This window comes from Maylandia zebra, linkage group LG2 (genome assembly GCF_041146795.1).
Source record: "Maylandia zebra isolate NMK-2024a linkage group LG2, Mzebra_GT3a, whole genome shotgun sequence".
NCBI lineage: Eukaryota > Metazoa > Chordata > Actinopteri > Cichliformes > Cichlidae > Maylandia > Maylandia zebra.
This window is the reverse complement of record NC_135168.1, coordinates 29157130-29183642: the sequence shown is the minus strand read 5'-3', so window position 1 is coordinate 29183642 and position 26513 is coordinate 29157130. Positions and strand designations below refer to the sequence as shown.

The 26513-nt window shown below is 40.8% G+C and overlaps 1 long non-coding RNA gene across 1 annotated transcript; it reads left to right on the top strand.

Annotated features, from left to right (window-relative positions):
* The first annotated feature begins 15272 nt into the window (after window positions 1-15272).
* On the top strand, window positions 15273-16197 carry LOC143413731 (uncharacterized). The gene is made up of 2 exons (XR_013094344.1): window positions 15273-15356; window positions 15949-16197. It is a non-coding gene; the product is annotated as an uncharacterized LOC143413731 (long non-coding RNA).
* Window positions 16198-26513: the final 10316 nt, after the last annotated feature.

Sequence of the window (26513 nt, the reverse complement as noted above, 5' to 3'; positions counted from 1 at the left end):
TCTCAACCTGGGCAGATGTTGTTGTTTCAACTGGTCTTGAGACATAATGCAACATAAGGTGATTGTGGTATATGTGTGGCAAATCATGCATTTTAATAGACTGCTTGGTTTGTCAGTTATACGGTACATACTAAGATTTTGTATGTATGTTAGTCAGCAAGTACTGAGTTAATATTAGAAATCTAACCAGAAACGTCCATCGTTTTATCCATTTGGAGTTTGTGAAGGCTTAAAGTTAGAGGTCGATCAACTTAGTTGGCTGGGATGTCAAGGATCTGTGGCTGATTACTGTCAGCTAACAGATGGACTGTTATAAGCCTCGAGATGAGCATTTTTGCCATCACCACCTTTGTACTCTAAAGCTGGATGTGACCAGTGAGGGATGGATTTCAGCAATGAGTATACCATTAAAAATATACAAAATGTCTAGTTAGTGATTTGGGGACACACAGATATGTCAAACTACTAACTGAGCCCATAAACTCTGAAGGGAATGTTTTACTGAGGTGAGGGTCAAAGGCAATTTTCTAAGAGTTTTATAAAAGTTTTATACAGGCTTTGTTCCAGTCAAACCAGTTTCACTACTGATTTGATTTGTTACCTAACACTAATAAGCTAATAGAATCGAATAGAATCGAATAGAAGAACTCTATTTGTCATCATACAGGTATACCATGAAATTCAGAGAAGCTCCCTGAGCACTGCACACAATTTAGACACATAAAGTAAAACCTTGATGTAAGTTCTTATTTCTGTACACGCACAGCAATTACAAGAAATACACACATATGCACTGCACAGAGTGGCAGTAGTGTGCAATATTATGACACGCCGTTTAGCTTTAATGTATTCTGGATGTATGAGGCTTTGTGGCTCTGTAGCACCTTCCAGAGTGTGAAAAGGTGGTAGGCAGCATTAGAAGTGTCCTTAATGGTGTTTGTGGCCCGACGTAACCACCATTCTCTGTACATCTGTAAAGGTAGCTGAGTGTTGGTGGGGACTCTCTCAAGAGCCTTCTTGTCAGTCCCAGTGCAGCTGGCAAACCACACTAAAATTCTGAGTATACATGTCACTGAGCTACTATTGAAAGATACGAGCAGCTGTGAGGACAGGCTGGCTTCCCTCAGTTTCTTTGAGAAGCAGTGTGTTCTTCACTAAAGAGGTTGTGTTTAGAGTTCATGTCAGGTCCTGGGGGATGAGGAATTAAAAGTCAGACAGTCTTCACAGGGTCTCCACGTATTTCTAGTGCTGTGAAAAAGTATTTGCCTCCTTCTCGATTGATGATTTGGATGGAAGATGCAGTTTTCTGCAAACACTGCTCAACTACTCAGCGGTTGTGAATCTGTGAGAAATGAGATACAAACCCTGTGGCAACCCTCTTTGTGACCGATTTCAGACAGTGATAGTCAGAAGTTAGCACTCATCAACTGGCTGAGGAATAAACATTTCTCCAGAGTGATCAGAGGTTGGCCGGGGTTTGCCAACCGGTCTCTAGGCCAGAATAACTGAGGCCTTAGCATTCCACCTCTCATCTTGATTTGGTCATTTCTACTTTTTTCTCAAAATGCTAATTCTGAGGCATCAAAACAAAGCACGAACCAATTGGTGATCTCATCCATCATTTGTATCTGTGATTAAATTACTAATGTACTCACCATGCAAACTAATTCACATTATGGATACAGTATGTCAGTAAAAACAATGCTAAGGTCTCAGTCACATAACGAAGAACATTCCTGTGTCATGAATAAGTAGTAGATTACACAGCTGAAAAAAATGCACACTCTTGTTGGCATAATAGCAAACATGATTGGCATAGCCTTCTTTACATTTATCTTACAGACTGATGAATGATACATAGAGGTACCTACAACATTTACCAAGTTGTTTTTGTCAGTTACTGGGACGGCAAAAGCACTCACAAAACCATCAATATCTTCTTGATAGCAGTAACAACCTTGTTACCCTTTAATATCAGCAGTATATCAGTTTAACTGTTTTTTCTCCCTTAAAAAATTAAGGTAAAGGTAATACAATTTGTGGTACAGTAGTAATTGTTGAATGATTACACACACCTTATGTTTAGTATATATGAGAGACAGAGATATAAAGCCACAGGGTGGGAGGCAGACTTTGTCACTTCTTTATTAAGTTCATGTGGTTTTAGATAATTGCTTTTTACGTCAGGAGGCATGTGTTCTAATTTACCTGAGGTGAGGAGCTCAGAGGGGAGGTGTTTTCATTGTCAAAGCCATTAAAAAGGTAAAAATAAAGACAATTACTGCCATGAAGGACATTTATGAGTTTGACATACAGATGTACTTGGATTAAGGTTGTACTACGGAGACTCTTTTGGTTTGGTTAATGTTATTCGTAAGGAGGTGTAAAGTTTTTCAGTTTATTGAATTGATAGGCATAAAGTAATTAGAGCTCATAGAATCAGCATCTTTGTTTTAAATCTACAGTATTTCTATTGTCTACATAACAGTACTTCTTTAAAATGAGCCGAATGTACTTTTACAGGTACTGTTGGACCACTTCTCTTTTGGTTGAGCTGTTCTCTACAGCACTGACAAATTAACTCACCTTGACTCAACCGATTATATTTAGCATTATACTTGAATAAGGCTTCTAAATGATGAAATATTTCCCTTATCTCTAACACTGGACTGAAAGGCGCTTGTGCCATATCTGCTTTGTAAGAATATCATTATAAATCTATATTTCTTTTGAAGACCAAGGCCCAGTAAACTAAGCTGACATGCAATGCATGTATGTGGGCCTCCAATCCAAGATGTTGTTTTATGGTCTATTTCTCAGTGTATGAAAATCACTATATCACTATAAAGCCACATCCCAACATTAGTACTGAAGTATAAACATCTTTAAGTTTTTTCAGGATTTAAAGAAAACTACTTTCTAAAAGCACTGCATGATATCATGTCATGCAAAATTTCCTGAATACCAGGACAAGAAAATATTGTCCAAGTGTGTGTCAGTTAAAAGAAACTATAATATGGTGGAGGGGGCTTGGATGGAGGGCTCAGAATATAAAGAAACAAAAAAAAAAACAGGACCACAGGAGTCCAAAACAGGCCGACGTTAGAGATGGTGCCCTCAGGGGAAGTAAGACCAAAGCAGGATGGAGAAGCCCATACCTCTGGCTCAAGTGGAGCCGGATCAGACGGCAGAGCACAAACCACTGGCTCAGGTAGAATGAGACCAGATGGCACAGAGACCTTTGGCAGGTCAGGACCAGATGACGCAGAGACCTCAGGTGCAAAAGGACCAGATGGTGCAGAGACCTCTGGCTGAGAAGGAGCAGACTGGCACTGTACAGGGCACACAACAGGCTCAGAACCCCATGCCAGGACCCTGCAGACTCCATGTCAATCAGCAGTGTGGGTCCGTGGCACGTGGCGTCAGGAAACTAGCAGATGCAGGAGGCTTGGACGGCTCGGCTGAGTCTGCATTAAGGATGGGTACCGGTGTCCACCGGTTCTGACATAAACGGTAGTAACCAGACCAAAAAGCAGCGCACATTTCGGTGCTTTTTTTTCCCGCCTTGGGCATTTTTAATGCGGTCAAAAGTCTGGCTGTACTTCACAGCAAAATATGCAAACTCAGCAGCCTGCAACAAGTGCTTTAAGCTGTTACTGTGATACTGTCAAAGGAGGTAACACCTCAAATCCGATGAAACACCTGGCGACGCATAGCGGGCTTTTTTTTAAAAGCCGAGAAATGCGCCGTATTTGATAGCTTGCTGCCAGACCTCACACCGAGCGCATCTACTGCGGGTGTGGTGCCTGTTATCAGACCCAGAGTTAGCAACATCCCCAAAAACACGAAGAGGAGAGTCCTGGCCCCTAGCCCTGCCAGTGTAGCAGAAATGATGACGGATGATGATGGCAGCAGCAGCCGTTCTTCTCTGCGTGAGTAGCTTAATGTTGTTCGTGTGTAATTTACGTTGAGTAGGCTAACCACGTTATTAAATTAATGCATGTAAGGTGAACTAGCAAACATCATCATGGCTACATGCGGCTGTCTTCTTGTTTGATGGCAGATACTCCCTTCACCCTGGCCAAAAAGGCTAAAATGACCAAAGAAAAAGTGGGAAACAGTTAAACATGAGAGGTTTTTGGACAAAGTTTGTGTTTTTTCCATTCTTTAAGCACTGCTTCCAGCCAAGAGTGATACCATATATGCCCCATACCTGCAGAAAAGGCTAACATTGTTATCTTTTTACAAAAACCAGCTGAACATGAGAGGTTTTTGGACCAATTTTGTGTTCTCCATTCTTTAAGCACCGGTTTGAGCACCGTTTGAGCACCGGCACCGTTTCAAAAGTACCGATTTGGCACCGGTATCGGATAAAACCTAAACGATACCCATCCCTAGTCTGCATTGGTTTTAGAGCCTCTGAGGGTCCAGAGTTGGCTGAGGCCACAAAGTCAGTCTCTAGGTCTGAGTTTCTGTCTCTGGGGAAACCAGTTAAGTAGCGCTACAAACTGTCTCAGAGGGAACTGGCCAGGTGGCAAAGCATCATGAAGAGTCTCTAAATATACAGTTTCCAGATTTGCAAGTTTAGTAACTCTTTGAAAGAGCAGGGACTCAATGTACAGTGTTGTATTGAGCTCACTGGTAACAGTTGAACCCTTGAATTTAGCAGGTAAGAAAGTAGGGCTGGGTATCGTCACTGATTTCTAGAATCGATTCAATTCCGATTCACAAGGTCCCGAATCGATTCGATCCACGATTCGATTTAATTCGATTCGATTCGAATTAAATCTGGGAAATTTTGACAGTCAGAAATATAATTCAGATCAGTACATTTACATATTTTTGTATCAATAAAAAGGAAGCTGACAAGACTATCACAGGTGTGAGCGTCACAGCAGTGTCAAAGTAGCTGAGGATAAAACACAGAAAAACATGAAGGTGATTTTCCTGGCCTGGGATTTTATAAAAATATTCTGCAGTACATCAAAAACGAAAGAAAACCATTAATTAATGAACATTACCTCTGACGTTACAGCGGTTTTATTAGAGACACGGCTAAGCATTTTGCATTTTGAATAATTTTAAAAAGTTTAAATTTGTTCAGTATTGAACAGCAGAAATGAGGTTTTCTTTTCGGAAGAATGTAAAAGGGAAAAAAACAGCGGCCGACAGCGCTGTAAGCAACAGTAGACTTGTGCGTAACAAGCAAGCGAATAATGAAGAAAGGGAAACTGTTCTTGAAGTACAGAGAGAGAGGGAGAGAGAGGGGGGGAGAGAGAGGGAGAGAGAGAGAGAGAGAGAGAGAGCTGCGCATCGCGATGGAAGCAAAACAGTAAAAGTCAGAGTGAATTCATGATGATGTTTATGTGAAGCGTTTGGATCTTCTTTTGCTGCTGGTTCGGTCAATATTGTTTGGAGAGAGATCAAACTAACAGCTTTAGAATCAGTGCATAAAGGGCGTAAACACAAAGCGCGGACCCGCCGACAGATCAGAATCAGCAGCTGTCGGCTTTCAGCCCCAACCGTGAGAAAGGCGACATCTAACTGATTCTGATCCGCGGGTTGGGCTGTGTGTTTAAGTCTATGTGCAGAATCCCTGTACCTGCTCTCATTTACTGTCTTAACTGTTTGGTGGTTGTTGAAATTTTGTGAGATGTCACCAGAGATTCTGGCATTTCGGGCAAAATAAATTTATATTAAAAAATCGATTCAGGATTTTAATGAATCGATTTTACGTTATCCAAGCCAGAATTGATTTTAATCGATGAATCGATTATAAAAACCCACCCCTATAAGAAAGCACTGAAAGTCTCTTGAGCTGCTAACTTGGAAACAAAGCTGTAGCTTGAAAGCTCAACAAAAAACAAAGACACAAAAAAACATAAACTCACGCAATGTGGAAACCAAAACAGAGAGACTAAAGAACTCACAGATAACTTGGGAACACATAGCATGAGGGCACGACACAACAACAAGCAGAGGAAGATAGAGGACACCAGAAAATGAAAGGATGGGAAACATATCAGGCATAACCAGACAGGGGAAGCAAAACTGAACACAGTGCAGGTAAGATAATGGACTGTCAAGGAAATGCAGGAAATATACTGAGACCCAGACGAAATAATAATAATTATAAATTTTATTAATAAAGCACCTTTCAAGACACCCAAGGACACTTTACAATAGGATTTTTTTTTATTATTGAAAGTTTTGTAATTATGACAGTCATCCATATGAAAAAAACAAAAACAGCAAAAAAACAAAAACAAACAAACAAATATAATACGCACTGACAATAACATAATGGCACAGGGAAACCCTCAGATCTGCCCAGTCTGGGGGAGCTCCCCTCCACCTCTTTTCAGGTCCCATGTCGTCAGGTTTTTGCTACTGTCCACGCAGCACCAAGTAAATTGATTCGACCACTTCACTCCAGTATGGTTGGATTATTGGGCATTTCCAAAATATATGATCTGCCATGTTTTCTCCACAGTTTCTCCAGCAGTATCCATCTGTATGTTGACCTTTTTGTTTGTATTTTATTTTGGGTGTTACAAAAAACCTAATAAAAATTTTCCACGTGAATTCCCTCCAATAACCCAAACTAGTAGTTTCCATCTGTGTCCTACATATATTTAGCCAACTGTCCTCTGATATGTTGATTTTAGCCTCCGTCTCCCATTTAATAGGATAAAACACATAATAGAACAATGACACTATGAAGAACAATAAAAACAAAAGCACAAGATAAAATGAACAAACAGTGGGTTCACAGTGAATATGAAGATTTGAACAGATACGTTTTGAGTTGAGATTCAAACTGGGGGAGAGAACCAGTGTTTCTTATATCTGGGGGTAGAGAGCTCCACAGCCTGGAAGCAGAGCAGCTAAAAGCTCTGCTTCCCATGGTGCTGAGGCGGAAAGAAGGCACAGCAAGCTGGATAGAAGAAGAAGATCGAAGTGAGCGGGCAGAAGAGATAGTGCTTAACAGGTCAGACAGCTAAGCAGAAGCAAGGTTATGAATGGCCTTGAAGGTGAGCAGAAGAAGTTTGTATATTATCCGGAATTTCACTGGGAGCCAGTGAAGTGGTTGGATTCCGTGCCAATAAGGAGGATTTCAGTTTTATTCTCATTGAGCTTGAGAAAATTAGAGCTAAACCAGGATATTAATTTGGATAGTAAGGGAAGAAGGAGGGAGGGAGGACTCAGGCCGGCAGGAGAGATATAACTGGGTGTCATCAGCAAAACAGTGAAAGTCAAAATCAAATTTGCAGAAAATGGTACCTAGAGGGAGGATGTATATTATGCAGAGAAGAGGGCCTAAGACTGAACCTTGGGGTGCACCAGAGGTGACCGGGAATAGATGAGAGCAGAATGATTTCAGTTGAATAAACTGGGAGCGGTCAAGGAGATATGATTGAAACCAAGCTGGGTGTGTCAGAGATATGAAGAGAGGAAAGTCTGCTTAGAAGGACGGAGTGAGAGATGGTGCTGAAGGCTGAGCTCAGATCCAAAAGGACGAGAATGTTGAGAAGACCATAGTCAGCTCCAATTAGACATGAGCAAAAACTAGATTGAAATCCCTCATAGATGTTGTTATTAACCAGGTGTGAATCAAGTTGAGCTGCAACTACATTTTCGAGTATTTTAGAGATGAAGGGTAGATTAGACATTGGACAGAGGTTGTTAAAGTTGTTAGGATCTAAGGACTAAGACATGCAACTTGGGAAGAGAGCAAACAATGGAGCGAGAGCAAGGGACACAAATTGAGATAAGTAAACATGGAGACAAGACATTGTGATCATGACAGAGATGAGGGCAAACCCTTAAAAAAACTAAATGACCTCACGTAGTTTTCAGGCCCAAGAGATGCATAATATGACTGATCCAGTGTTTTCGTGCTCATACGTTTTCTAAGACCCAGAACCATGACAAATATTTTACATTTACTGATTTGCAGTACTGCCTTGGCAGCTCCTCATCTGAAAGGATACTGGGACAGACACAAATACTTCTGTGTATTGAGTTTTGCTTGCCAGAGATCCTAACTATCTTAATCCATAGTAACCCTAAACCTTTAGTAGGAAATTGTGTTTTAAAATCCGAGACTGAAGTGATGACGTTGACAGCTAGCCTAACTATAAGCTAACTAGTAGATAACAAAAAAGGAAAAATTGTTCATGGAGGGGTGAATGTGTGGTATTGTCTGTGGATGGTCTGGTCTGTGGATTCCAGTAAAATAGCCTGGACTGCATGTACAGGGAGGTAACTGAACTACTTAATGTTAGGTTGAAATTTTTAAATGTTGCCATTATTGTACTTAAATTTGTAAGCCTTTCCTTAAACTGCATGATCAAAGACATTCTTTGTTTCTATTGTCTTCCCCAGCCTGTTGAATGGTGAGGGGGGCTATAGTGTAACTGTAGGCACATCATATGTGAAGGTTCTGCTTTCTTATTTAGTGAGGATGTTTTACTTCCTGCTCTTTATCTCCTCACCTGTGTTTGTATATGGTAAACCGTTAGAGGAAACTAAGCGTTATAGAGATTGACAGACCACATGACTTTCGTGCATTGCATGCCGGGAACTCGTGGCAAAACAATCCAAGTACCGCATCAAACGCAAGCATTTGCAGCACCGCAAAACGTTCATTCTCCGGTTCAAATTGTCATGAATCGCTGTGTGGCAGGCAAGCAGGAGTGGTGGACCCAAAATGCAGAACTCGAACACGGACGTGAAACTTAAAGTGCAGCTTTATTGCTGGGAAAAACCTCGTACAAACTAAACTCACCAAAAGTCAGAACAGCGGAACCAAGGACTGAAACACTGGAAAAGAAATACTAAACTGGGGCAGGAGACTAAACACTAGAAACATAGACGCAGAACACACAGCTAATTGAGGGTACGACGCGACAGGGAGCACAGGAAAACACAGGGCTTAAATACACAGGGGAGTAATTAGGAAATGGGCAACAGAAGGGAGACACAGCTGGGAGAAATTAGGCTAACAAAACAGGAGAAAGGGAAAACTGAACACATTGACATATGACACAGACCTTCACAATAAAACAGGAAACTGAGACACAGGGAACCAGACAAGACGTTGAACTAAACAGACAGATTCACAAACAGACGGGGTGACACCATAGACAGACAGAGATACAGATGCAGACCGACTATAACACGTAGAACTCAAACAACAATCATCATAATAAACTGGAAAATGATAATAATAAACTTAAAGCGCTGGGTCACCGACCCAGGACCATGACACAAATACCTTCTTGCTTTTTCTTTGCCCCCCCCCCCAAAAAAAAAGGTATGTACAAAACAAAGGAGAACAATGCTGGTCCGTACAAAGACAGACTTGATGAAAAGTCAAAGAAAAGATACGAGGAAAAAATTAAAGGAGTGAAAGGGTTAGACCCTTACGAGCACACAGAGTGGACAAAATACGTTAGCGTGCTGCCCAACTTTCACCACGCTCATATTTATAATTATACGGTTCTTGGAGTGAGTGCATACACTCATGAAGTTTAGTAACTTTAGGTCACTGAAACAAGCCCAGGTACAGTTTACCGACAGATGGGTACAGGACCTTGAAATGCACCGTGTAGAACGAAAGACCATCGTACCTATCATAAGTTTACCAGTCTCACAAATCGTCTTCATAAATACACATTCGTTAACTGTTTATTAATAGGACCTTTGAGCTCAACGGTAATTAATTAGCAGTGGAAATAATTTCTGGTATGCGTTACAGAAATGTAGCAGTGACAATAATATTGTATGCTGTAATCGTACTGGGCAATTAGTGATACAAAAAAAATGTTTTATCCTGTGAATAAAACTACATGTTTTTGTCAATGTACCATGGTAATAACAGAAGCGAAACGCAATATTGTGTCAGGACAATTCACTATTTATGCACAATAAACAAAGGAGCATACCGCGACAATTTCTGTTCAGCACCAGACTTGCTTGTAACCTATATCACCAATTATGTTATGAAAAATGACGCATTAACTACAACAGAAGACTGACCTTTGTGGAAATGCTTGGAGCAGACTAACCTGTGAGCTGGAGTGTTCTAGGACGTTATATTTGGTCTTTGAATGGCTGCAATCCAGGCCATCCGTCGCCTCTTTGTTACTTCGGAAACATGGCTCGAACAATTTCTCTTCAACGATGTAATCCGATAACAACTGATCTCTTTACCCGTCGGCTTCCCGTGGCTGACATGCAACCGGCTATTGCAGTTAATAATACAACAGCTCCTTGCCATTTATTTGTTTCTTTTTATCGCTGTGTAACTGATTTCAATTGAAAGCCTGCGTGCGCTAGTACCTCTTGCCACGAGTTCTCAGAATCCTTTGCGGTTTTACCCCTGAATGACGTCACATTTTCAATCTCTATACAGGGTGAGGAGAGATGACCCTTTCTCAGTAGGAAGTCACACAAATGCACCCGCATCCACACACACTCACGTGCACATACACACACACACATGCTCGCACATGCATACACACACACTCAGTGCCTGAGTTTTATGACGCACCATAAAACTTAAAACTTGGGGGGTTTTACAATAGGTGTTTCTGTAAACTGTGTGTCACACAAAAAAAGGCTGCAGGGGGGTGCTGGTTCTTTGGAGCGGGTTTTGACACCGAGGGCAGAGGTGCTGCCGGGCGGGCTCCCCTTGCTAGCAAGTAAAACTGGTTGAACTGTTCTGTGTTGCTTTGTTCACGGGAATAAGTCTGAACCAGCGGGCCTGCTGTTAACCTCAAAGGCTGCTTTTGCCCAGTCTAACAAACGACAAAGGCTACCCAGACACAAAACCAGTATGATATTAGCCAGTTAGATTTATAGAGATAATCTGGTATTTATTATACCCAGTTGGCATATATAACATTATAATAACATTAAGACAATGGTTCTTTTTGGTGCATTCTTTCACTCTGTGGCACTAAAACTAGATATTAAAAGCTCTAGCACCGATTAGGTTTGTCACTACTGGATCATTGAACATAATTTTTAGTGTTTTAATATAATTTATTAATTAAACATTTTTTAATCTTACTGCAATAAAAGTCCTGAGCCAAAAGATAACATTTTATCAATACACCTTTTAAACAAGCACACCCATCTATATTTGGCTTTTGGTTTACCATTGAAACGCCAACATAACACATTTACACTGAAGCTGAAACCAGCGGAATTGGTTGCGTTCTCTTCTGAAATCCGTTCTTAAAATAGTTACCCATTAATTTTAGTCAATCAGCTAATTGCATGTAGTAACCATAGCAGTAACAATTAGTATATTAATCAAATTCAAAACAGTTATGGACCAAGTTATTTCTGTTGGAACTCTTGTTATTTAATTTATTTAATGTGTTTTTATGTTCATACAATCATCTCATATTTTAATGCAGCGTTACTTTTCACCTAGTATATCCCAGCTTGCCTAACCGTAACCCTAAAAGTGAAGGTATACAGGTATGGCAAAATTAAAATAATAATTAATTTCATGAATATCTGGTGTGTGCTGATTTTAGGGTGTCAAAGGTTCATTTAGAATGCAAAGCGGTATCTGACATATTACTTTGGTACCTCATTTTATTGCATTATCTCTAAACTGGATACATCAAAGACAAACTTACTGTGTGAAAAGACCCAGGAGAAGGTGTTTAGTGGATGAAATTCCATGATATTAAAGTCATATTAGATGTTTATTCCACTGACTTTAAAACAGGTAATGAAAGCACAAATTATTCTTGAACCACAGAATCGCAACATAAAAGGTGAAAAAACCCCCAATTTTTTATGATTCAGAGTGAAGAGGTTATTAGTGCTTTGGCAATTGAGGGAAATACATTTGTCTTGTCTTTTTGATAGGTGCACAAGCAACCACTGCCAGTCACCCATGTTCATAATGGATTTCATTTATGGACAGCAAATGTCTCTCCCTTAGCAACAAAAAGACATTCACTTTGCAGTTACATTTGACAAGTTTACCAGGAAGCCTTCTGTCAAGGTCCAATGAAAAGAAATATTTCAATAGTTGGTCACACAATGGTTGAGTTAACAATATAAAACCTTTCGGTCATCACATTTAATTAAATTGGTATCTACAGTAGACACTGCTTCTCATAACACTTCAGATATTTTCTTTCATATTGGAACGAGATTTCTTCTTAAACGTAAATTTCTGAATGCTTTTTTGTTGTTGCAGGGCTGTAGGTCACATTTTCGTTGAGAAAATTATTTCAAGTAAACCAAGGAGTGTATATCCTGCTGCCATGCATGGTGTACTATGTATGGCTACTTTAACACTAGTCATTTTACCTCCTGGCATTTTATCATGTTCCTATGTACATCTATCACTATGGCCGTCTTCTTCTGTTTGTCTACCACCATTTTGTCCGTCTGTATCTGGAAGTCCCACAGGATCTTAGCTCTGTCATTCTTGACCACCCTTGGGGGCGTCTCCCATTTTGACCTCAGGACTTCCAGCCCATACTCGGCACAGATGTTCCTGTAAACTATGCCAGCCACTTGGTTATGGCGTTCCATGTATGCCCTCCCTGCTAGCATCTTGCCCCCTGCTGTTATGTGCTGGATTGTCTCAGGGGCATGTTTACACAGCCTGGGGTCTTGCCTGGTGTGATAGACCCCAGCCTCTTTGGATCTTGTGCTCAGAGTTTGTTCCTGTGCTGCCATGATTAGTGCCTCTGTGCTGTCATTCCAGCTTTGTTCAGCCATTTGAAGAATTTCTCTATATCACCCACTACTTCTGCCTGACGGTGGTACATGCCGTGCCTGGACCTGTCTTTGAATGATGGTTCCTCCTCTTGCTTCTCTTCCTTTTTCTTGTTTCTGCTGGCCAAGTTATTCACTAAGCACATGGTCAGTTGTGGCCATCTTCCTGATGTACTCATGGATGTTCATCGTCTCATCCTAATTATTGGTTCTGACACAGACTAGTCTTCGGCCTCCCTCCTTCTGCTTCGTGTAAAGTCTCATTTGAGATGAAACCCTCCATGCATGCTTAAGAGCTTCCTCGTCTTGATGTCTGTGGCTTCTCCTCGTTTGGCCAGCTAGCAGCGAATCTGACAACCAGCATGGCATACGTGTGAATTTCCCAAAACTTGTTCTTAGAATTCAACTGACTCCTCAGGACTTGCACCACTAGCTGCAGGTATTTTGTGGATTCAGCTTTCCTACTGGTCACTTCATGGTTCCCATTTGCCTTTTGGGTTCTCAGGTACTTGTAGCTGTCCTCTATGTCTGCAATCTTGCTTCCTGGTATTCCAATCTCTTCAGTTCTGACCAACTTTTACATGCTCAGTTGTTGTAAAAGCATGTAAGTGTTTTAGTAGTTTTACAGTTGAAGAAAGTAAACTTTATATTTTGAGGATTTTGTCTAAACTGGCCAAACTCGGCTAAAAATGCAAATCCCTGCCTCAAAGGAGTTCAGAAGAACAAATGTTAGGTCATTTGTAAGATTGTTATGAAATGGAAAAACTGCTCTTATTACATGAAAATCCCATACATTGTTACTTTAGAACTACTTTAGATTAAATTGATTAAAACAGTAGTTTTTAGTGGAGCATGCTGCCATTTAACTCGGTTCAAGAACAGCCTCGCCCTGCAGCTCACTGTGTTTGTCTCAGTCACTTTATGAGCACATTCGTTTGAGGACTAAATAGATTTTTGCAGAGAATGTTTTCTCTGTAGGTAATTATGGAAATGGTGGTGTTTCCTGCACATCTGCTCAAGCAGTCTGTTCTCTTTGGGTACTGACAATTTACTTTACAGGAAATGCGGAAATAACTGCAGAGAAGCACACAGAAATGCAAATGCACCGTACATGCTCACTAGTTTACATGGGAACACGTGCACGTCTGCCATGCAAATGCAGCTGAGTTTTCACATTGTACTTAATGCATCCTGTTATAAATGACAGCATAAATTCAGCACAACCCACGCATACAGCCACATTCATAAATGCAAAATACCCGCTCACTTCAGCTGAAGGACCTTTATGAGTGTAGGCACAGATGAAAACATAATGAAGAACACACATACTCACTCAGTTTATCAGTGTAATAACGTCTACTGAGATCTGTTCCTCCCTGTCCACACACACACACACACACACACACACACAAACATTAGCACAAAAGTACTCTTGCAAACATGTGGAGTGAGAGAAAATCACCACTAATAATCTAAAACCCAGCGGCTCGAATTTTTGAGGATATAATGAGTTTTAGACTGAAGAGCCCTTTTAATCACAGCCGAACACACAAGGACAAAGATAAGCACAACTGTTTGTGCGTCGCAAGGAGAAGCCCTGACAATGTGCGAAGTTTTTAGAACTGATACCACCTTTGTTGACATGGTATACATGCACCCACAAAGTTCTGCAATTAATATTCAAAATAATATGATATCTAGTTTTTCATTATTCAGTGTTTATTCGTATTGCCAGTACTTGTTTTTAATAATTAAATGATTTAGAGGGGTATTTCTCACTATCAAATATAATAATAAGGTTCGTCATAAGGTCACAAAGTTGGCTTACTCTAAACCAAACCATGTTTTATGATCATTGTGGAAATTAATGGGATATCACAGTGTTCTCTTGATCAGAGACACTTGAATACTGGGAATCGAGACTTGTCAAGAAGGTGATTGCTGAGCCGCATCTCTGCAGACGTCTGTAACAACCAGAAATTGTTCAGTCCCCAGGATCCCTTGCATAAATAGATATGGTGTAGTTAAGCCCATCCTGGGCCGACTGGTTTGAGTGGTGGAACATCAAAGCCATTTATGTAAAAATGAAATGACCATCGCTGAATGGTGGAGGGGCCTAAGAGTACATCTTTCACCATCTTACAATGCTGTGATTGCAGCCATTCTCTAATTCTCTGTGAGAATAAATGGTCATGGCAATTATATCTGCGATCATGAAACTGACCTCACGGCTCATTGCTATGCAGCGGTGCTACACAGCAAATTCAAAAGTGTTAAATGTTTTGGTGTTAATAGTCTTCTTGCAAAAGTAGAGTTAATTTTACTCTAAGCAGAGTCACATTCTTTTAATGTAACTCTGAGGTGTAAAATGATAGTAGTTAAAATCGAGTGTTAAAAATGAATGTTTCTATGTCAAATCTGGAGGTGTTACAATGGAAACATTAACTCTTGACCTCTTAACTCTGAACTCCGACAGGGGCTATGACACCAATAGAGTAAATTCACAGATTCCGCCCCCAGCACGGCTCCAATCGAAGCTGAAGTGAAGCCTTTTCAGAACATTTTGCTCTACATATTTGAGTTGTTTGCCATGCTTGGTAAGTCATTTTTTCAAAGATTGTTTCAATTATTATTATGAGCTTTTACTTCTGTGGCTCTTTGGAGTTGAGACAAAGCTGTGTGAAAGGCATTAGCCATGTTGCTCGGTGATAGCATAATATTCTGTTTTAGCTAGCTGAAAGGTATTGTTTGCGGGCAAATACCACAGCCTTGGAAAAAAGCTTGCATGTGAATTTTCAGTCAAACCTTTGGTCAAATACACCTAAAACAATGTCTAGAATGTGAAATGTTGGTATAATGGTGCTACTTGAAGCCTGAAAACGATCGCCCATAAAAAAAAAACAAAAACGAGCAAACAGCAGTAGCAGACGTCCTGACTGGATTCTACGTTAGCATAGATCCCTCCAGAGTTTTGTGCACACGGTTTAGGTAAAAATGAAAAAGGTTGAGGTTTTACATTTAGTTCAGTATTACCTGTTGCCCGTGTCCTTGTCTTTTGGGAAAATACTTTACACAAGTAATGGCTCAAAAAGGATTCCTTTTTTTTTTTTTTTACTGTGCTGCAATTGTTTACTGGATTATTTGTGCCATTAATTAGTGTCAACTAATTTTTATTCAATCTCCGCACAGGATATGCTTGTGAAGATGGAATATGGGGGAGAGCAGAAGTGCGTTGAAGTTCCACAAAGGGATGAATGAAGGACATGCATATTGTATTGAAGAAATAAGTGTTGAGAATGCTGTTATTTGCATTTACCATGTCAGACCTTTTGATAAACAAAATTCTAATGAAAGTGAGAACATGTATACTGTTACATCTTTCAGAAAATGTTTTGAAATTGTGGTGCACAGTTCAGAATAAATGTTTTTCAAAAACCATTGCATCTTTTTAGTAAATGTTTATTTCCAAAAGAAATTTCTAGAAGTTCAGAACAGTAAAATTCCCACTTTTTAGAATGAATTAGAAGATAACTCTTACGTAGTTAAACTAAAATCCTCTTTGAGAGTTAATATATAAACTCTTAACACCAAGTGTTAAATTATCAACTCCAGACAGATTTGGTGTTTAACACTAAATCAGAGTTAACGTACCAACTCTCCAAAAAGAGTTAAATTAACACTCTCTGGTGTGGACCTCTATAGACACTTTAATAGTGTTGAAATCAAATCCAACAGTGTTAATTTGGACATGCTGGATTTGCTGTGTAGTTTTGATCATTATGCAGCTGCTTTGTTTATAAGGCTGGGGAAAGCTTCAGTCAGCTGAGACTGAAGAAATCATTTGGATGAGTGATGAAACACTTCTCCCACTGAAAATGCTACGTCCTGATGAACTGAACCAACGTTCTGGTCTTTACCTGAATTACTGAGCATGCATCAACTAGACTTTATTTGTAGCCAAGGGATTCTCCTACTGCCTGCCTTTGGAAAGAATGCAGGTTGAAGCCACTTCCTCACTGGCTTGTTTCATGTTTCAGACCTGGATGATCCAGCAACTTTTACATAGTTTTGGTGTTCCTGTTAGATTCTACGGCCATCAATGAGACACCTTTCAATTCAATTCAATTTTATTCAAACCCAGGCTCCTAACCTTCTGCATAGGGGTTGCCTGCATGATGAGATGAGCTATAGTGTGTCCCAGATAACCCTACCCATTTTTGGGGGGTTATAATTACCATAAATGAAGGTTTGTTATTAGCTCATTTGATCCACACATAAAATCTTCCAGCAGAACCAGGCAGCTATCTGGCCTGATCTTTTGGGGTGAGAGGAGAGTAAAGATGAGCATCTGAGAAACAACAAGCAGGTTAGTGGGGTCAGTGACTGGATGTCAGGCACATGCAGCTCTGCAGGAGAAAGCAAAAGAGAGGGCAGAGAAGAAAATGTACAAAATATGAGAGAAGAGTCACATCTTTCTAGGATGGGTAAAGGATGGACAGATGGTTGTGGGATTGGTGAATTAGAATGGTGAACAGAGGAAGATGGGGGGAGACAGGATGCTTTTTCTTCCTTTAGGATTCTTTACATCTGAATTCCAGCCACCTACTGTCTAACAAACCATTGGCTTCTACATCTGGATCCACTTCTCCCAAATCTCCCCAGTTCCATTGTTCTCCTCTTTCCAGAATTTATGTCCCTATAGTTTGGTTTAAGGACCCAGTATACAGACACAGCACAGACAGGGAGTCAGCAGGCAGACGGGTACTAATTGTCTAATTTAATCAAAACAAGGAGAGGAAACAAGAGCAAAGGTGGGAAGTAGAAATACAGTCCTTCAGAATTCCTGCCTATTGGCTGCTGACTTTAGTTTCTTCTTCTCTTCATGTCTTTGCTTGGTCTTGTTGCCGATGATCATCCAATCAATTGGCTGATGTATTAGGAAGAAGACAAATAAGAACAGTGAGTGGTTTAAGCTCAGTTAGATGACAGGTTGGGTGGTCTTACACTAATAAATAATAATGTCCTTGAGCTTTATTGTGTAGTTTGTGTTTTTAGAGACTAAATTATTCCAGGCTGTCTTTATTGTCCACTATCACTGCTTAAAACACGACCTTTCTTTGGCTGCTGAAGAACAGATAAAGGTACAAGTCTGTTTATATTGTGTCTATGTACTCATGCCAAAATTAGCTGTCCATGTGCACCAGCCCACACGCTTATTGTGGGCTTATTGGCTAAAGTCTTTATTTCTGTTCTCCAAATACATTCTGTTATTCCTTTGACAAACTTAAAAAAATGGTATAACTGACAGGATTTCTATCTGACAAAGAGAATGACGAATTGTGAACTCAGTGAAATATCAGATTGATAAGTATTAAAATTGATAATTTGATGCTGATAAACCCGTATCTCAATTTCTTTTGTATGATTAAGTCAGAGAACAAGTCAGCTTCAACAGTGCTTAACGAATTCCCCATATCTCATAATTCTGATAAAGGTCATGTTGACAACGTCTGTGTTAATGTCTACATACATATTCAGATGAAGTTATAATCACTGAAATTGTGTGCATGCACAAATCTGGGTGATATATAGTTAGTTATGAAAATATTCTGAATGAAAGCCCATTTTGCCAAATTTATTCACAAGGAAAAAACTAAAATCTCCCATTTGAAGAATTTAAGGGGTGGTTTTCATTCCCGGGGTGTTTTGTGAAAACCTGTCAGACATTTCAGATGGGATACTCACAAAGGTATATCACTGCATTACGGCAGCAGAGGGACGCAATCTCGAACTACTATATATGAACACTTGTTAAGGAACTCTCAACGTCACCTTTAAATAGACTGTGTCAGCACCACTTTTCAACATGCAGGATTTATTCTGGGACTATTACCTTTCCTGAACCTTATGCCTAAGCCAGTGAGTACAATACCCAAAGGTGCCAGGTCTGATATAAACCTCGCTGTGCTTGCTGGGTTACTTCACCACCAGACCACCAACATCATAATGCAGACTTTGTATATATTTAAAAACAGGCTGTTATCGCTTGGTTTCCAAGAGTCCTGAGACACAATACAACACGCCACCCTGTCTGCATGTCTGTGATCCCACTGGCGTCTGACAAAATAGCAGCATTTCATGCCTCGGGAACAGCATGAGTAATTCTCACAGCATGTGAAGTCAAAAACCATGAAATGAAGTTTAAGGAACTCTCTGAGAAACAACAAGCAGGTTAGTGGGGTCAGTGACTGGAATCTCTCTCAACCTCTGATTATAATGAAACATAGATCTGGGTGAAGGTGCAAAATTATTACCAAAGCTTTGAGTTTACCCAGAAGCACATTGACACAAAGACTCGTGAAATGGAAGAAGGTTGGACCCATTAAGACCCTTTCAAGAATTGGATGTCTTTCCAAACCGACAGAGCAAGAAGGACCTTGGTCAGGGTGCTGACCGAGAACTCAACTACTAGACCAAACGGAAAAGCTTACGAAAAAAGAAATGTAAGTCCAAAATGCATGTATGAGATTAATTCATCAGGTTCTGCTGTGCTTTCTCAGAAAACCCACTGGAAACCTGGTGAAATTTAGTGAAAACAACCATGAGAAATACTCCATAATGAGAACCGCAATGATGTGTGACGCGTGAAAGCATTTGAATACTCGTTAAAGTGACTATAGATGTGTCTGTGTTTCACTCAGCCAACAATTGTTCCTACAATACACCCATGATTGACTTGCATTGCATGCATAACTAACACATGCATGCATTGTCTCGCCGAGTCCTTACCTGCCTTGGATACAAAAAAAAGAAAATGCATATAAAAAGCCAAAAGCATTCGTCACTTCAAAGCATTTCTGTTAATCCAGCTGACCTAAGCTGATGATGATGTTTTCAGACACACTGTCAAGTACAATATTCGCTCAATGAAGGCACAGCAGCGATGTGTGTTGATAAGACCTGAAATAGACCTAATCAATGGGTGAGTGCCACACTATCAGGCCAATCTACAGAGATAGCAACACAGGTAGCTTACAGATTCATACTGATGGAAGTCAAAACCTGTGAAATCACAACATAAATGCTACTGGGGATTTCAAGGACTCATTAACTCACTTATTCACACAAATGAATCCCTTCTACTCAGACAGTCAGTGACCCAGCTCTGCGCCTTCCCTCCATATATTCATGCATGCAGCAAAGTTTGTTGATTGAAATGGGCTTGTGCAGCATGCACAAAATCACAATCACAGCTTAAACCTGAGTTAATAATCCTTGACATTTTCCCATGAATAAATGCCAGTTGTGTCAGTCAATCAAAGCCTGATAGCAGAGCAGTGATTCGACCCAAGCGCACTTTTTGACAGCTTTTGAAACACTGGGCTGCTCTGATTGGTTTTTGTTTAAATGTGAGTCAAGTTTCACATGAGTATGGTTGGGGCTGCCATACAAATACTATTTCATTTTTTAATTTTATCTTTGCAAACTGCATTATATTTGCTGATTGCAAGGTATCCGCCACTTCTCATCACCTGCACTACCTACCTGTTTCTGATCCGCAACTAATCAACAGATGGTATTTAAGATTTGCGTCGTCATCTCTCTTTCGCCAGTTTGTCCTCTAACCACATGGAAACCGACTACCTAGCCTTATGTTTGTTGTTTAAAGACCTGTACTTACCTGTTGTTCTCTGTGCTTCTAGTTGCATTGTTTCCCATAATACCTCATCAGCTCAGGATTCTGGACGCTAGTTTCTGCGTAGCCATCACAATACGATACAGTTTTATTTATTTAGCACATTTAAAAACCCGTAGGCACACCAAAGTGGTTCACAGTAATACAGAGAAACAACATAAGTCAATAACAGGGTACAGATCGGGCATTAACACAGACAGAATGGAGGCACTAATAGACCAGAAGAGTTAAATAAAATAGGCATCAAACCCCAATACAGAAGGAAGGTCAGATCGTGAATATAAAATATCTACTAAGAAGATAAAAACAGCAGTAAAATTAATAATAACATAATAAATTTAATAAAAAGTTTAAAAAGGGTATTAACTGGTCAGGAAAGCCAGGTCAAATAAGTATGATTTCAATCTTGATTTAAAGGATTGGATAGAGTCCAAGGCACGAATAGAAGCATGGAGGCTGTTCCAAAGGTTGTGTGCAGCTGAAGCAAAGGGTCGCCTCTGGTCTTCAGTCTAAACTTAGGTTGGGCCAGGAGTAACTGACCTGATGATCTTAATGCACGACAAGGAGTGTACAGATTGAGGAGGTCAAGTGAGCAGCAAGATTTTAAACTCAATGCGATATTTGATAGGTAACCAGTGTAGATCAACAAGAGCCGGAGTTAGAGGGTCAAATTTCCCAGCTTTCCTAGTAAGAAGGCGAGCCGCAGCATTCTGAACGAGTTGCAGCCTTCAAAGAGAGAAGGCTTGGAGACCACAGCAGAGAGAATTGCAATAGTCTAACCTGGAGGTCACAAAAGCGTGGATACGTTTTTACAGGTCCCTGCGTGGTATATAATGCTTAGCTTTTGAAATCTGGCGCATTTGAAAGAAGCCATATTTAACTACAGATGACACTTGCTTATCGAGCATAAATGAGCTGTCCAAATAGACACCCAGGTTACGTACAGAATCAGAGAGAGAGAGTTAGCAAGGGGCCCCAGCAGGACAACAAGCTGGTCTCGAGGTATATGGCTATCGAACACCATAACTTCAGTTTTTCTCATTTAAAATTAGGGAATTATCTGACAGCCAATCTTTGACCTCTCTCAGGTAATCGAACAGGGAGTGCCATCACTTCACGCTTCTTCAGGCAAACGCTTCTCGCCTTCTCCACCTGCCACCTTCTCCCGCGGATCACTGAAAGGATAAGGTTGGAAACAGTTCTCTTATTTCTGACTCAGGAGCTCACCTGGCCATCTACCTCCCCGGAGCAGTCTCACCTCATCCACCAAGTAAGATCTCCTCATCTCAGTCCTCACATCATCCATCCAGTTACCTCTGCAAATCACCTTTCCCTCTTCCTCTGCCCACAGTCAGGAAAAACCACCTTTGTGTAGCCACCAAGAAAACCTTCCCTTGTGTACTAACCAACTTCCCCGTGCCTGTTATAAAATAAAACACTTAAAACATATTATTATTTTTCATGTTGCTCTTCTCACACCAGCCTCCCGTGACAACTGTATCGTATTGGTCACAATGTTAACGTCACCAAAAGAGAGCACAGTGCTGTACATCTGTGTGAAAGGGAAAAAAACAGTCATGAACAATGCAAAATGATAAAACACATGTCCAGGGTGTAGTCCAGGTGTAGTCCACTTCTTTGCCTACATCACCTGGAATAGGCTCCATTCTTCCCACCTTAAACTGGATAAACAGTTAAGAGAACATAATGAATAATACACAAATTATACAACAAAAAAACAATCACCTGGAAAAATATTTTTAAGAGAAGAAGAAATCCAACAGAATTTTCCATGTTTGTGCCTTTATTGAATAAGAAAGACAGATGTTCTCAGTCTTATGTCTGGCAATTAAAAATGAGTCAGAGGTCTCAGCCAGTATAAGATCACTGTAGTTTGTTCTCACTAAAGTAGGAATAATCAGCAGGTATGTGATGGTAAATAAAACTATAGGTACACTATGACCTTAACTGCATTGCCATTATATTGCAAACTGCTGATTTGAACATTAATGACTAAATTTGTCCGTTTGTGTTTTGTTTTTTTTCTCTCTCTCGGTTGTCTATGCCACATCATATCACAGGAATCTTGAGAGATGTTCCATATCTATGTTGTTCTTTCATTACCGCAGGCTTATGGAGACTTACATGGATATTGATGTTGGTTGGGGCTTTAAACCATAAGGACTTAGGCAATAACACAGCTGACCGTGTGTGCCTGTACGAGAGAGAGAGACAGACAGACGGAGAGCAGGGTTGGAAGATGATCGTTCACTTGATGAAAAAAGTATATGACACGAGTGCCTGTCAGCTCAAATAAGCTCTTTCCATCTCACCATCTCCCCCGGTCTCCTGTGTGACACGCTACATTTACATTGCCAACTTAGATTAAGCTTATTTCACCCAGGTGACACAGAAGACAGCAAGTCAATCATGTGTTTGGCACTTTATGTGAGCAGGAGGGGGTCGGTGGCAATTACAAGGTGAAAAGATAAGATTTAAATCTTAGCACGTGGGTCTTAAAAGAGGCTCGGAAGAAAAGGAGAAAACTGATCTGCAGATACTTCACTTGTGAATCTCTGCGATGGCTGTAGTCTGTTCATTCTCGAGAGGGTTGTTCAGGTCTTAAATCTGCAGGAAGGCAAAGAAAGATGTGCTGAAGTAGGGACACAACCTTTTGTTCCAAGACACCTGTGGCACACGTTCTTCATAGTTTTTCTTATTCTGCAGGTCTTATGTTTAGTGGCAATATGCTGCTGCTTGAATGTGGCTACTCGAATGTAACACAGTGACTGCAACAGGATGAAAACAGCTGCCTAGTGTTCGCAAACATGCCAACCCACCCCTCTACAGCAATTTGTGGTTCAGGAGATATGCACTGGAAATACATTTTGGTGGTAACAGCTGGGCACAGTCACTGTGCACAGATTCCCAGTGTCTTGTTGTCACAGCGAGTTTGCCAGGTTCTCCATTTTGCCAGCAGAGAGACAGAGATGTGGCCAAATGTATTGGTACCTTTAGAAAATCAAACACACACACAAAATAATGTTAGTCATAGTGGTGGAGTCTCATATAACATATGGCCTGAGTTTCAGGTATCGAGGTCAGTGTATGTACGAATAATTCCTAATTCTAACATGGTCATCCGAGGCATACAACTCTTACTGTGAGCACACCTACTGGCCAGACAGAAGGAATGCTATTTATTTAGCAGAATTAAAATGGCTTATTTCAGACAGCAGATATGCTGCTGTCTGAAATAATAAGGATTATTTTAGTCACGTCTTTTATTCCAGTGGGACCTCCCTGTAACCAGGGTAATTTAAATCAGTGGGTAAATGTTTTAAATATAATAACTGCATTCACTGATGTAGAGGAACAGAGGGCACATGCCCCTCTCCTGTTTTTATAAAACATAAATGATGTTGATAACATTACATGTGGGCAGTCCTTTTAACTAAAAATAACACAAACGAAACTCTCCATCATCATTTGTTGGGTTGATGATACCAACCCTTGCTCAATTGATACTATCGATATGGCACCAAGTAAATCAATAGAAAATAAGCCAAAACAAAAATTAAATTTCTATATATTGCTAGTATTGATCCAATACTGATACCAGTGTTGGTGTTGATACCATTGAGCTTTGTGGGGTCTTTCATAAACTGTTCATGATGATCCTAAATGTCTGCAGAGATTCCACATCCCAGCGACCTTCAGGATTACAGACCCGTGACACTGATTTCCCACTTCAAGAAAGACTTATCCGCTTTCCTGTTCACCTCTACACCACAGACTTCAGCCACTGCACAGAGATCTGCCATCAAGTTTTCTGATGACTCTGAGGGAGAGAGGGGTCTTTCAACATCTGTCTGTCAATGCTCGGGATTTTCACAGCAAGAGACTGAGATTACCCATAATGCATCACTGAACGACACAGGAAATCATTCCTGCCTGTGGCCATCTTCCTGTACAGCTCCTCCACATAATGCACAGTACACACTGCTGTGCACATGCTCTACAGTAAAATAACAAAGTTTTACAGGAGAGTTAAATGAGTAAAATGTTAGAGTAAAATGTCAATCATAGATATGTAATCTCCGTAATATTCTGGATATTTATAATTGAGCTATTTGCATATATTAGAGCCATTTCTTTTATTTTGTAACTATGTATTTCTTTCTATTATTTCATTTAGTTCAGTCTGATACTGTCTTATTGTTTTTTGGAGCAACTGTAACCACACGGTTTCCTCAGGGATTAATAAAGAGTTCTGAATCTGAACATGTTAATAATACACTTTCAGAGCAAATAGTTATTGAGGTGAGAGTATGGATCATGTTGCCCCATGTGTGGATGTGGAATCATAATCAAAGATATAAATTCTCAGGTGATAGTTTGTCACAATTTCCTAAAAAACAAACAAAAAAAACCAATATTTATTTAGATTTTAGGTCATTGTTAGAAAAACTGCTGGCTACATGTAATGGGTCATTAATCAGGACACAGTTCATGGTGGTAACCAGACACTGTTGATATCAGTATTGTTATCTTTCCACTATTTAAAGCATCCTTCTGGTTCATCTAGTATCTGTTTTCCTTCTGTGTCCACATCCAGGGATTTTGGCCTGGTCCCCTGGAGTTCCTTTTAATATCTGCAGCTGTTCTTTGGTTCTTTGGTGTCAATGAGACACATAACTGAAAGTCTAAACGGCTTAATGATGACACCGATACCACAGCTGCGCACTGCATGTTCTTTGCTGGTCATCTCTTAAGCCTATACTGCTCTGTGACATACATATGACAATGTTACTGCAGCTGTGTGTATTGACACATTTAGAAGTCCATAGTCCAATAATTACCTTTTGGCTCTGATGGGATAAGTGAATTTTGTGAATGCTATTATGGAGCTTTGCCATATGATAAATTGATTCTGATGTATAATGGAATTTTCTTTATTATGGAGTTTTCACCTGTGCATTGTTGGTGAGTTACAGCAGTATGGTCTCATTCATTACTGTCAGCCAGCAGGTCTGAAGCTCCTGTAATCGCATCAGAGTGGCACATATGTTAGGTCCCCAGGGTCACATTCGATCTCCGTCTCCTCCCCTCAGTATGGCTGTGTGGCAGATCTCTAACTCCAATATCTTTAGAAAACTTGGAGGAACGCTTCGATTTGGAACTTTTAACTGTTGCCCCTCCCTTCCTTCCCTCCCCATCTCCAGCTGCCTCCCTCTTCCCGCTTCACCACAACCACCCACACATGCAGGACCTTGGAGTAGGGGTATGTCACCCACCAGGGTGCAGAGGAGGCTACCCCCCCCCCCCCCCCCCCCCCGTCCCCGTCCCCGTCCCCTTCTGGCTGCCTCTGCCTCAATTTTATCCCACAACTTAGACATTCACATTACTCACACTCTCATTACACATACATATAGGATCTTGGGGGTGGGCACGATACACGGAATCCAAAGTAACATCAGGGTGTACACCTCACCCCTGGCGTCGTTGCCCACCTCTCAATGTTAAATACACGTAGACATTGAGGGCTAGCAGGAGGGACCATGCGCTTACCTGCTGCTCTCTGGCAGGTAGCTCCAAGCCCTCCTGGGTTTTAAATGCACCTTAGAACACACATGCATCAACACTACAATAAGCGGGTGGAGGGAGGTTTGGAGTCTTCTCTCACCCCCATTCTCTGCGACCTGCTGGAGCGGGGGGGCTAGGAGGAGGAGTTGGCCGTCCGACTGCGGTCTGAAGTGTGGGGCCTCCCTGCTGCTGCGGAGTCGGGGCGGTCTGCCTCCCCCCACCGCAGGGAAAAGGGTAACACCACCTGAGTCTGGGTGCAGTTCCCCCCTCCAGGGGCAAGGGTACCTAGACCCGGTTTGTAGAGTACGCTTGGGGAGTGTGATCGTGTGTACAGCATCTCTTTATGTCTGTCTCCACGTTGGTTGAGTGTGGAGTAAGTGCATATGAGAGCATGAGGGTGGGAATGGATGTTTGTATATGTGTGTGCCTGTATGTCTGTGTCTATATGTCAGGTTGGGTGTCAGGCGCCACC